This window comes from Drosophila gunungcola, chromosome 3R (assembly GCF_025200985.1).
Source record: "Drosophila gunungcola strain Sukarami chromosome 3R, Dgunungcola_SK_2, whole genome shotgun sequence".
In the NCBI taxonomy this organism is placed as follows: Eukaryota; Metazoa; Arthropoda; class Insecta; order Diptera; family Drosophilidae; genus Drosophila; species Drosophila gunungcola.
In genome coordinates this window covers 26,287,646-26,299,545 of record NC_069139.1, presented here as the reverse complement: position 1 = coordinate 26,299,545, position 11,900 = coordinate 26,287,646, and the positions used below count along the sequence as shown (strand labels likewise).

Sequence of the window (11,900 nt, the reverse complement as noted above, 5' to 3'; positions counted from 1 at the left end):
CGTCTTGCAAAAAATAATCGAATATTCGATACTAGCAAGGCGTTAGGTGATTTTGCGCCTCCCGTTAGGGATTCTCCGTTTCCCTTATTGTCATCTTCCTTTTGTGTTTTTGTTTCACTCACTCGCTGAAACATAACGGACGTGTCGTTGCGTCGCGCGCGTGTGTGTGTGTGTGTCTGTGTGTACTGAAACATTTTGGGGTCGCAGCAAATCGGTGAAAAAATTTTTAATTATACAATACTCGTGTTTGTTCTCGCAGCAAATCGAAGTAAGCACATTGTGCGATTTAGCTGCACAGGAAATATAAAATAAGTTAGCTGAATTACGTGAGTAGATTGTGTGTGTGTCAGAGCGAGGCGGCAAATCAGTGCGGCGTGAAAGAGCAGCAAAATATAATTTGCTTCTGTGTGTACGTGCCTCTGTGTAGTGTGCATGTGTGCTAAAACAAATGTCTAAATTGCAACAAAAGAAAATTGTATGAAATATACGAAGCGAATAGCAGAGCGAAAGCGATGAAAAAAAGAGGCTGCTGCTTAAAGAAGAAGAAGAAAAAGCAGCAGCAGCCGCCGCGAGTGTTTTTCGCGCGTGTGTTAGTGTGCATACAAATATATATGTGTATATGAAAAATACCGAATAAGAAGAAGCAAGTAATAAAAAAGTGAGAAAAGTAATCTTATATATTTCCATATTTCTTGCAGCGCTTGACAACGAAAATAATATTTAGCAAAAGCAAATACAACAGAGGTTAATTCTAGTGCTTAATAATCAGTGAACTGCGGTTTCAAACGCCTTAGTCTTCCCCTTCGTTGCATTTTCTTAACCGGAATGCCACCAACATCAAATAACCAAAATCCACAACAACAACAACGAATGGAATAAAATAAAAAACCAAGGCGTCGGCTAACGGCTTATCTATCAATTGACGAAGCACGAGGAAAGCGAAGAAGCGAGAGACGAAGAAGAAGTGACAAAGCGCTGAGTGCGCGAAATGTAAGTATTCTTATAAAACGAAAAATAAATAAAAAATAAGTATTAAAACCAGGAAATATCGGCATTAAATTCAGCTGACAATAGAGAAATTTGCAATTTAAACTTGCAAATTAGGTCGAGAAAGTGTGTTCACTGGCTGTGTTTATTTTCCGCGCCGTTCATTATATCGGAAGTTAACAGACCTTGGGAAAAGTCAAACTTATTAATTTATCGGTTTCCCGTGTGCCAGAATACTGTGGAATCTAGGGCAGTTAATGATAGTTGCGAGTGGGAAACACAGGCGCTCGTATCATGGGTTTGAAATTTGAAGGGGAAAAGTCATGGATATTTCACATGCAGCCGAGTTAATGTATTTAAAAACCGTAAAAACACAGAGTTTCAAAAATTGTATTAGTTTCTCAACAATTTACAATTCTTATAAAAGCTTAGAAAAATATTTATAAAATCTCGTACACGGGAACTTTTTATGGGACTATAATTAAAAATTTGGAATACATTAATAAACAACCTGCATGTATTTATATGAGAATTGAATTTCATATTTTGTTCAGACTGTTTTATATTTTTATTAGATATCTTTTCTAATTTCTTTATAATAGTGTTCTTCATTTGATTTCCAATTAATAGTTAATTTGTAAATTTGTTCGGTATTGTGATCAGTTTACGTAGATGATGATTGCTGATTTTTTATTTATTGCAATTTTCAATCAGAATTTGGACATTTATATTTGATTTCTGTTATTTTGCTAGAAATAAATTGACCATTAAATGTTATTCATGCTTGTCAGCTTCAGACTTTAAAATCCAATTTAAGGAACACATACACTGGAAAAAAAATGCCAAAAGCCGAGTTAGAGAAGCTTCTTCTTGTTGATCACATGGAAAAGACCCGAAAACCAAAACCAATTATGGAAAACTAGTTGGACTGGCTATAGTGAGTGGGCCGTGAAAGGGGGGCTGGTAACATGCGTGCCATTTGGCCACTTCGACTTTGGCCATTTAGCCATTTATCCTGGCCACAAGTTTTCTGTCAATTAAAAGTTGCGATAGTTTCGTTTGTCTTGTGCTGTCTTGTCCGTCATGATTATTTTTGCGTAGGCATAAAGCGACCAAAAATAAAATAGACAACAGAATGATTCGGGAATAGGAATGGAATATATTCATATACCCGTATTGGTTTTTTTTCTGGCTTAAGTTTTATTTTGTAAAGGCACACCGCTTATAAAAAAGTAATTAAAAATTAAAATCATTATCAAAATAATAGATATGCCAAACATTACAATAAAAAAAAACAGACAGCTTTTGCTTCCCACTTTATCTCCATGGGTTGTTGTTGTTTTTGAATTTTGTTTTTGCCATTGCACTCTATTCCGCCTACTGCTTCTTCTTTTTCTAGCCCGCTTCTTGTTTTTTCTCTTTCTCGGAGTAACTTTTGATGCCTCTTATGTGTACCACATGTGTGTCTGTAAAAAAGAGATACCGTTGCCAGTCAGGCAGCAAATGTTTATTTGTATTAGTAACGATTTTTTTGTTTGGGTGCTTTTCTTGTGTCCCTGCTCTTCTCGTATCTTCTGCTTCTCTTCCTGGTTGAGTCTTCTCTTTTACAGATTACAACGTTCCGTTTTGGCGCTGTTTCACAATCACAGAAAGACGAATATGAAACTAAATATGTATAACCTTTTTGTAAATTAAAGGTAGCTCAAATAATAACATATACTCTTAAAATACTTGTAAATTTTTTTTAATTGGAAAAATTAGTTAATTTATAATATAAGGGTTAAAAAAAACTTAAAAAAATCAAAAAAGATTTTTGCGAGTTTTTTTTTTTTTTTTCTTTAAAATTATTATCAAAAAAAGGAGAGTGAAAACTGAATTTAGAGTTCGACAACACAAATCAAAACAAATTTTTGATCAAAAGCAACAGTAAGCAGTGTTAAACTTTGAAGCCAATGCGGAGACCCTTAAACGCATTCAAAGCGCACGCTTTGGTTACAGGAAAACCTGAAAATGTAAATTTTTGTGTTAAATATAGCTCTTTTCGTATTAAAACAAGTAAATTGGCTCCCAAAAGATGATTAACCTTGCTCGATTGTATATTTTTTTGTATATATCTTATGTACAATTTCGACATCCTGCATCGAGGCATCCACTTACACTCTTGGAACTTGGCTGTGTATCTATGTGAGCCAGAAATAGTTGCATTTTGGAGGTCTGCACTTTCATGGCGGGAACTCAAAAGCGAAACAATGCCATAAATACAACAAACACACAAACAGAGGCACTAAAACTAAAATAGATAACTGAACGCGGAAAAGAACAAGGAAAAACTTTTACAGAATGCAAATGCAGGGGAATTTTGGGTATAAAGTCCAGGAGATTGTGTAAGGGTGGCGGAGTGTGGTAAATGGCCTGCTGTAAAATGTTGTTGACTGTTTAGAATTTAAACTTAAATATAGATCAAAAAGTTCGAACTCAGCTGCCGGAAAATCACAAAAATACATACATATGAAGAAAATCAGAAATTAAAGATATTTAAATTAATGTTTCAAGCAAAAGAATAAGATACAATCTTTTTATTTTACATCTTTCGTATGCACGTCGTGAGCTTCGATCTTTTTTCGTTCCCATCTCTTTTTTTGTCTATATCTGTCCCTTTTTATGTGTGAGTTTAGTGTTTTTTGGCAGTTGAATGAACTCAAGCATTTATTAAAAAAAAAACTAAATAAAAGCTATCACACACAATAACAAACATAAGGAGCGTACAAAATAACAGAAGTGCTACAGAAGCGGTCAAGATAATAATTTACTTTAGTTGCTTATAAAAGCAAATTTAATGTTTCTTTTAAACTAAGATATTTTAAAATAATGGTTATTATATTCAAATTACCATATTTAGAAAATTTTGTTTAGCATTTTTAAACTTAAAGATTCATTTCGACTTCCAGGAGATGTTCCTGTCTGTTTCTGGCAAATTTTTTTGTAAGACAACAGCTAATCTAGCCAAGAGGATTCCAAATTACAAAATAAAAAATCAAAACAGTTGATAATTACCAAATTACAGATAAATAATAAAATATTTTTATATATAAAGTAATTTGTTCAAAAATTTGAGTTGTTGCCTTTCGAAACGTAAAGCAGTTAAATACATACATATATTTGCATGCTGACTATTTATATGACCACAGCTGTAAATAGATAGTGAGAGGAAGCAGTGAAGATAAAGAGGGAATGAGAGTGAGACAAAGACAAAGACAATAAGAGCGAGATGGAAAGACCTCACCAGTCAAACCACAAAAAGTAATTTTGTGTTGGAGGAGCTAGAAAAAAGAGATAAAAACAAAAAAACACTGCGTGTGCAGGCCTTTCAATATGTGGCGGTATGCGCAGAGGAAAGGAGGAAAACGAGGAGGGATAGAGGAAAGGGGTGGAGGAATTGGGGCCCACAGCCAGACAGTAAATGAAGTTTACGTGGAGCTGTTGGCCGGCAATGTTTGTTGCCTTTATTGGTTTTCCTTTGCCTCTCTTTTTCTGTTGTTTTGTGCAGCTTTATATTTTATTTTCATTGTTCAGACACACTGGATATGCAACTTTGTATGGGACATTAGATACAGAGAATTGGTATTGGAAATAGAAGAAAATAGAAAATAGTTTAAGTTCGGTGTGGTATTTGGAATGTGAGCTTTTATTTCATGCGTTAAAAGTGTTTTTTCAAATCAAAATATAAAAGTTATGGAAAAAATGATAAATCAATCTAAATGTTCAGTAAAAATTTTTACTGTTTTTAAGGCTTAAATAAATGGCTCAACGTTTTGAGGTTTTTCTCTGCACTTTGATATATTGTTAAAAATGCTTTAAACTAAAAACAATTTATCTCATTAAACTAATTAATATTTTTTTTAACAACTGATACTTTTTTATTTTAGGAGACAATTTAAAAAAAAATAATTTCAATTTAGACAGGTTGATATTTTAAATTAGTGCTTACTTTTGATTCCAAATATTTGGTTTCACTCAAAGACCTCGTTGTGCGCTGTTGCCAACTTTCAGTTTCTGTGTGTGCCTAAATGCCTAATGCATTTTCACTCTCTTTTAAAGTGGGTTTTGAGTGGATGTGGGTGGATTTTTTCTGATTTTTTGAGATATATTGTTGGTAAAGGGTTTTTTAAGGCTTTTCGAATGTTCTTGGTAATGTAATTTCATCGGACTCACATCGAGTTATTCATCAAACCGGCTTAAATAAATGCTGAGTTGAGATCGTTTTTCGTTTTCTACATTCCTATTTATCCAATATTTTGTGCTGATTCGTCGTTTAAAGCGCTTTACTAAAAATCAAATTAACGATATATATGTTTATATATACCTACAAATACCGCCTATTTTGGGTCGTTAACAATTTTTGATAGCTTCTTTCCAGAACGCATGACGCTCGCGTTTTATGTGCTGTTCCAGTTTAAGCTTTAAGTTCTCTTTGGCACATAAATCAATAAATGCTTGCTTAATTCTTTTTCCATTTTCTCGCTCCCTCGGCCACACCTTTTGCTTTTGCAGGATGCAAACAGCTTTGTGTTTTATGTATTTGTTGCTTTGCTCTAGTTTTTCTGCTGCCTGATTTTCCTCGGTGGCAGCTGCTGCCAAAGAAAAGCCAAAACAGCAAAACATGTGTTTGAAAGCGAAGCCAAGACAAACTGGCGTCGCCTGTCAGAGTAAATAATTCTAGCAAAAAGCAAAAAAAAATATATAAGCTCCCGGTCCGACAGGGTTAAAAAAGAAAAATTGGGTGGGGAGCAAGAGAAACTAATAAAATGGCTTTTGGTGCTGTCTGCAAAAAAAGGTTTACTTATGTGTGCTCTATACTAAGAGTTTTCAGATTACTATATTAGATAGGAATTTTAACTTAAGTTGAATTTAATGTGCAGGTTTTCTTGGACCAATTTTGACTCTCATACAATTATTTATTTGTTAAAAAAAATTTTTTTGCTGTGCCTCCTTGACCTGTTTTTTTGCTTAGTTAAAATTAAATAAATTCCAAGTTCTCGCCCGGCTTCAAGAAATATGTTTCTAACTATGGATTAATGGCTTAAAGTGCTCATCCTTAAATTAAAACATGGTTTTTATGTTCGTATTTTAAATATAATCAGAGTATATAAAAACCACCTTTACTTCGAAAAAAAAATTTTTTTTGGCAGAACATTGTAGTTTGGCTCTCTTTTTTTGTTCCTTCTTACTTTTCTGTCATTTTGATGATGAAAACACGCACGTAAAGCACTGAACCGAACCGAACGACAAAATAGAATATATCTTCCTCTCCTTGCCACACGAACAGGATGAGAAAAAAGCAGGGGCTTCTTGGGTTTCCATTTGAAGTCGTAATCTTTGATCGCATGGCGTGATTTATCAAGGATTTTGGCAGGTTACTCCTTGTTAGAACAGACTGTAGGCTATTACTTTATTTTAGGCTTTAGTTTGCTTTAATTATTACGGTAAAAGTAAGACATAAACGGCAAATGAGCAAAGTCCTGCCGATTACACTTTTTTCCTTTTCACAAAGACCTTTTTTCTGGAAATTTTTGTTTTGCTAAATAAAACATTTTAATCTTTCAATTTTACTTGATTTAATTAATATTAGCACTTTTTAATCTGGTAACAGTAGTAGCTTTAGGTGATTCTGATAAAATTCTTCGTATAATGGTAAATTGTCTACCAAAAGTTGACAATTCCGTATTCATTGGGTTTACAGATAAATACACAAGTCTTAGTGTATTTACATAGTAAAATCAAGCCAAATTAGTGGTTATGGTGGATATGGAATTAAATGAGATAGATAATGAATCCATAGAAAAACTTTTTTAGACATGGCATAAAATTACATTACTTCTTTCATTCAAGGCTATGTAGCGCAATGAGAAGTCAAGATAGGTAAAAGTTTCTGGCAGATAAGCGGATATTGTGCCTCTTCATTTTCTACGGTGGAAACTAAGTTTTGTAGTCATTGGGGCGTGCAAATAGTTTAGTTGTGGACAAAATAATAGCACTCAATTTTTGATGTATGTTTTTGTATGTATTACATATTTGTATTTGAAAAATTGATTTTAAAATGTACAAATTAAAATATTAGTTAAATAATTGATTTTTACGCGAAAGGGGAGGATAGTTAAATATCGCCTTTACAAAAGTTTTGATTTATTACTTCTAAATGTTTTTTGAAGTAACTTAAATTAACTTTAATGTAGGTATCAAATTACATAGAAAGAATATTAAATTTTTCAAATGTTATAAAATGATCAAAATTAAACCTTTTCGATTTGGAGTTGCTATTTTTCTTAACGCAAACATAAATGTTTTGTATCTTTGAGATACTGTGACATGCTGCGGATAGATAGATGGACTTACTTAGCCGCTGCCGTTATGCTAAAATGCCATAAACATAAACAAGGCACACACATATGTACGCTCTCATCTCTATTCCTTGATCCCCCCCTGTGCCCTTAGGACCAACTTCCTCTTACATGGCAACAGAGAAAATCGATAACAATTTACGTAGCGTTGTGTATATATACCCAGGCATATAACTTATGTATTATGTATTCGCTGTACATGCGCAAAATTCCACAGCCAACACACATACACACACTAACTGCAACTTTTTCTCGTAGACAAAACAAAACAAAAAGCAACGAACAAAAGCTGGAAATCCAACACACCACCTACTTTACCACCCCAAAAGGCCCACTCAAATGCCACCCACACTTTTACCATCCCCTACTTTTGCTTCTCCTCTTTATACCCCTCTTTGCCCTACCTCTCTCATTCAACGCTGTCATTATTTTCATTTTCAACTTTTTCTTGTGCCATCTAAGGCGGCCAAAACCCCCATTCCCATACCCACCATTCGACCTCATTCACACAGTGAAAAGCTCAGCACACTTTTCTCAACCCACCCGCCGCTCCGAGAATCCCTTTTCCTCCCCTTTACCCCGAAAGCCGCAGCTGGCAACGCACATTTTGATAACATTTTTGATAAAAATAATGCGGCAACAACGCCCCAAGCTCAACTTTCCGCCTGAGCGGGGTGGCACTGTCTGCTGAGGGGTAAAAGAGGGGCCCTGGAGGGGTGGGGAAAACGTGCCAGGTCAGTGGGTGGCGGTTGGGTGGGCTGGCATCTTGTCTGCAGCTGTAGCTGTGCGTTTTTGTTTGTGTAACTAGTTTTTGCGCCCATTTTTACTTTGGCATTCTTGACGCTGCGCTGTTGCCGATCTTCTCAAACAGAAAGATATATAAAAGTTCACAAATATTGTACCTTTTTTAGAACAAAATGTATTACAAGATTTTGTAATTTAACTAAATACTAACTAAATTTTGTAAATAACTAGAAAAGAATTCCTGTTTATAAATTCGCGATAAAAACATTGATTTTTGTAAACATTTTAAAGCGTATATCTCGTATTCAAGTTGTATTTTTAATTAAATAAAACAAAATTGTGTTATGGTTCATTTGTATCACCATGTAAAGTAAATGATCAGGCAAGATCCTGATGTCTTTACTTTTTATTTAAAAAAATGCGCTAAAATTTATTTAGATTTATTGAAATAAACATTTGTTTTTCTTAAAGCGTTACCTATTTAATTCTCGTTAACTTAACAACAAATATTTTTGTCTGTGCACCAACCTAAAGCTGCAAAGGCTTTTCGTATAAGCCATCTTGCTCTCGTTCACTTTGATGCCGATAATTTAATTCATTGAATATGAAGATAGATTGCTATGCCTTTCTCATTCTTGAGGACGAGCCTTATCTTTAATTTAAATTACTTTAACTTTGTGAAATCTTAGTTATTTTCAATTAGAATACTCTTTGCTAATTTAATGGCTTATTATTTCTAGGGAGAGGTTGTCGAAAGTTCAGCTTATAAATTGTTGTTTCAGCTTCCTTAATCTTACGTCAGTTAAGATATTTAACCCCCAAGTCAAATGCTCGGAAAGCTTTAAGTGTTTTGAGATAATTTGTGACGATAACAGCGCCAAAAAAAGGCAAACAGGATGAAATACGAGCAAGATTGTGGACAGGTCCTAATGGCCAATTATATGGCCCAAAATCTGATAGCTTATCCATGAAAATGAAACAGGGAAACTCTTGTGCTTCAAAAGATAAGGTCTAATGGTTTTGAGTTTTGTTACGAACAATGTTTCATTATTTATGTTTATATAATTGGTTTTAAAAATTATATTATTGCAAAAGATAACATGTATATGTTGTTATGTTGAATTCGGGTAGATCATAATTGTAAGGAACATTTAAGGTTTAAATAAACTTTTTGGTTTTCGTACACATTTTTTGTGCACCAAAAACTTTTTAAATTAACGGATTACAATTCGGTTATTTTTTGTGGTCCACTCTTATGTATGTAATATTTGCGTGGAATTGGTTTTTATTTTGATCAACTAATTCAAGTCAGAGTTTACACCAACCTTTTGCATGTGAAAAAGTTGAGAGCTAGAAACATATTTTTAGTTTTTCCTACATAAGGTTCTTAAATTTGTTGTTGTACCGAAATAACGACAAAAAATGATTTTTCGCTCCTAAAGTGTATCCCATTACTAATAACAACAAGGGCCAACTCAAAGCCAATCCCCAAGGCTTCACCAGCCCCTCTCTCCATAAATTTGACGTTTCACATTAATTTAATACGAAAACAGGAAAAAAGTTTTCCTCCAACGAAATGGGAATGAAGAAAATTCGTCTTAACGTCCTTGCCAAAAACTTGGGGCAAATTTAAATGTAGACGCCATTTTCTATTAGTCCACACATTAAATTTGATGGCGCGCCTTATACCAAAAAACAATATCCTGCCAGGACAGCCACACCCACAGCAGCACCCTCTTATCCGCTCCCAAAAAAGTTTCGTGAGCCGAAAATAAAAGCAAGCGAAACAGAAGCCGCTTCTTCTTGCCTCTCCAGCTGCTCCTATTCTGCCATCTTCTTCCATTTTGCCATTTTCGTCCTTTCTGCCTCTGACAGCGCCCAAAAGGCAGCACTAAGGCAGAGACGGAGAAAGCGAAATGGAGAGTAAGGTTTGCTTCCCCACTGCACAGATTTGGCCAAAACAATAGGTCTTAAGAATGTCGGAGCAAACCAACATTCTTTTAAGACCAGACCTCAATCACCAAGTCGTTAATGATCAATTGAAATTGAAATTTATTTTTATTAAAAAAAAATATTTACTTTTAGATTAAATGGTATTTAAAACTTAAATAATACAATGGTCTGTAATTAATCAGAGAGAATATAACCTTTAAATATTTTGTACTCATTAAAAACTTTACTTTTTAATATGCAAACGAAGCACATTTTACTAGACTGCCTGACTTGACTGCCTTGTAAGTTCAAAGTAAATCCTAGTTAAGTGCCTAAATTTTAGAATCATGACCTTAGCTGTTAAAAGCAAAAGATCCCACCTACTACCCCAAAGGACTCTACTTTTTTAGCTGCTGCTCTGCAATTTGAAATATTTTGCCCGGCACCGCCCAAAAAAAGTTTCTTAGGGATTTAAGGGAGGTGGCGATAAGGGGGATGGAGGTGGTGGACGTTGTGGGAGTAACTCCACAAAATGATTATTTTTCATGCTTTCTCATTTCGTTTTACTGCCGTTGCTCACACACAAACACACTTGCGCAGTCGGAAACTTTCACAATAATGCTGCCTTGGGGGTTGCTGGCACTGCTTCTGTCGCTGCCGGCAGAACAAACCCCACCCAAAAAATACACCCACCCACCCACAAGAGGCAGAAGAAGAAAAACAGCAGCCTCACGTGCGCTGCCTTCGAAAGCAGCGACGTCGACCGCGGCATCAGCATTGTCTGCCCTTGATTTTATCGATTTTTGCTTGCCCCGCCAGCCGCCCTTTGGCCTTTTTCGGCTGCTGGCAGCGACGTCAGAGCCAATCCAAAAATAGTGCTGCTCACTGTAAGTTACTAAATAAAACCAGGCGGTACAATTTCTTCATCGGTATTGTAAAATATACATTTTTTGTCATATTTTTGCATATTGCATGTTTTCTAAACATTTAAATTTTAATATTAGGAACGGCCAATTATATATTTTATATTACACGTTTGATTAGGTTTTAGAAAAGTGGTTTTAGATTAGGTTACATGGTTCAAGCCACAATAATACCAATATGCAAAAATTTTCTATAAGGCTTTTATTCTTACCCAGACCTATTCTTAAAAACAACAACAAAAAAAACGGGAAATTCCTAATTAAATTAAATTAACATTTTTGATTACTTCATATCATATATTTCCATCTTTTTTATACTTTTTATTCTTTTTTATTGTGTTGTCCTGTCCCATGGGGTTAACTTTTGATGCGGTAAAGTGGAATTTATTTTATTTGAGAATCTTAAATCTCGATATTAAAGTAACTGTTTCGTTAATACCCGTTTAAATATGAAGCTTGTAACAAGGCACTCACTTATTTCACCATTAGTATTTTCCTAAAACGGTTACCAAAATTAAGAGACGTTTGACTCTTTAAAATGGCCAGATTTGACTGGAAGATAGCTAGATATGTAACACATCTCTCTGTCTATCCCTCTTTCCCTTATTCTTTGGCTCTCACACCTAAAAACGGCACACACACAAGCTAAACTTTTTGTGAGTGTGCTTGTGTATTCCCCGGCCGGCTCTTTCTCTCAGTCTCCCTCCCCTTTTCTCTCCCTCTCTGTTTTGTATATTATGTGCTTGGTTTGTATTTTATGTGCTGACTGCCGCCTGTTTCGTTATTTATGGCATTTAACCCCACACGAGCAACGAACCACCAACCGCCCAACCACCCACTAACCCACCCATCCACTCACTGAAATTGCTTTATTCAACCCGATACAGACACATTTGTATGTGTGTGTAAATACATA

The 11,900-nt window shown here is 34.8% G+C and overlaps 1 protein-coding gene across 4 annotated transcripts in view; it reads left to right on the top strand.

The window, feature by feature from the left end:
* The first annotated feature begins 124 nt into the window (after positions 1-124).
* The window catches only part of LOC128251989 (histone-lysine N-methyltransferase, H3 lysine-79 specific), a 44,183-nt gene continuing 32,407 nt past the window's right edge, over positions 125-11,900 (top strand). For 2 of the 4 annotated variants that reach the window (XR_008267267.1, XM_052979294.1), the window contains exons 1-2: positions 125-326; positions 699-990. The gene's annotated coding sequence lies outside the window, so the exon portion shown is untranslated. The remainder of the gene's footprint in view (positions 327-698; positions 991-11,900) is intronic. The other 2 variants (XM_052979297.1, XM_052979296.1) reach the window with 2 other exon arrangements.